Source organism: Benincasa hispida, chromosome 10, assembly GCF_009727055.1.
Source record: "Benincasa hispida cultivar B227 chromosome 10, ASM972705v1, whole genome shotgun sequence".
Lineage (NCBI taxonomy): Eukaryota > Viridiplantae > Streptophyta > Magnoliopsida > Cucurbitales > Cucurbitaceae > Benincasa > Benincasa hispida.
The window spans coordinates 20541822-20542911 of record NC_052358.1 but is presented as its reverse complement, the minus strand read 5'-3'; the positions used below and the strand labels follow the sequence as shown (position 1 = coordinate 20542911).

General features: G+C 29.1%; 1 long non-coding RNA gene across 1 annotated transcript; it reads left to right on the top strand.

The window, feature by feature from the left end:
* LOC120088787 lies at positions 1-606 on the top strand. Its single transcript, XR_005485036.1, has 2 exons — positions 1-64; positions 194-606. It is a non-coding gene; the product is annotated as an uncharacterized LOC120088787 (long non-coding RNA).
* Positions 607-1090: the final 484 nt, after the last annotated feature.

The following is a 1090-nucleotide window of genomic DNA, read 5'->3' as shown; positions in this document are numbered from 1 at the left end:
ATACTTAGCACATTGGCGAGAATCCCTCGATGATCCCGACACTAAGATAATTCGACCTCAACAGGTTAGTTCTCTTCTTTTATCTTCTCATACTAGAAGATCAATTTGATTTCCTTTTGTAGAAAGCACGAAACTTTATATGATGTTAACAAGTAGCAATTAGTTCAGTTAACCTTATTCTTGATATATTCAGGTATACACTGGGGAATGGCTACGACATTACATTCCTCCAAAAGAACGACTTGTACCGGCCAAAGCAGACAGGCTCGGTCAGGTTTCCGTTTCCAATGCCTCCAAGCGTCGGCTGTCTGGATCAGGGATCTAGACTATTTGGGATGCATACTTATGGAATGTAGGAGAATAAAACAAATGCATCGCAAGGAAAGCAAAACTTGTTGGTTGGTTCAATCACACTGCCTGAATACGAAACAGAGATGCAAAGGAGAATGTTTAGAGATAGATCTCCACAAAAAATAAATGTCACTGCCAATTGTATGCAGTGACTAAGTTTCTTGTTTTACAAGGAAGTGCTATTGTAAGTTATTTCTTTGCATATTATTTTTATTTATTTATTATTTTAATTTTAATTTTCCATATTTATATTTACATTTTTTTTAATTTTAAGTTTTCAATATGCATAGTAACATATTACTTAAATTATTTTTTTAAAAAAACTCTATTATATGTATTTTTATATATTATATATTATTTGAATGATAAATTTTAAGTTTTGCAATATATATTTTTAAAAAAATATATTAATAACAACTAGGTTTATTTGAACAGATGCATAAATAAAAATAGAAACTATAAACAATAACCAAATTATGACTACGTAATTGCAACATAGTCAAAACACTCCAACACATATTTCTAATGAGTTTTTTGCACATTTGATAGATAAGTTTTAAAAATTAGGCCCATTGTCCAAATTTTTTACTTTTACAAAAATAGTAAAAAAAACAAGTCTAGTTCACAAAATGTAAAATAAGTACGGATATACCCGATAAACTTGACATATATTTGATACCCTTTAAAACAATTATATCATTGATACATTCACACTTATATTCTCGATATACTTGATATA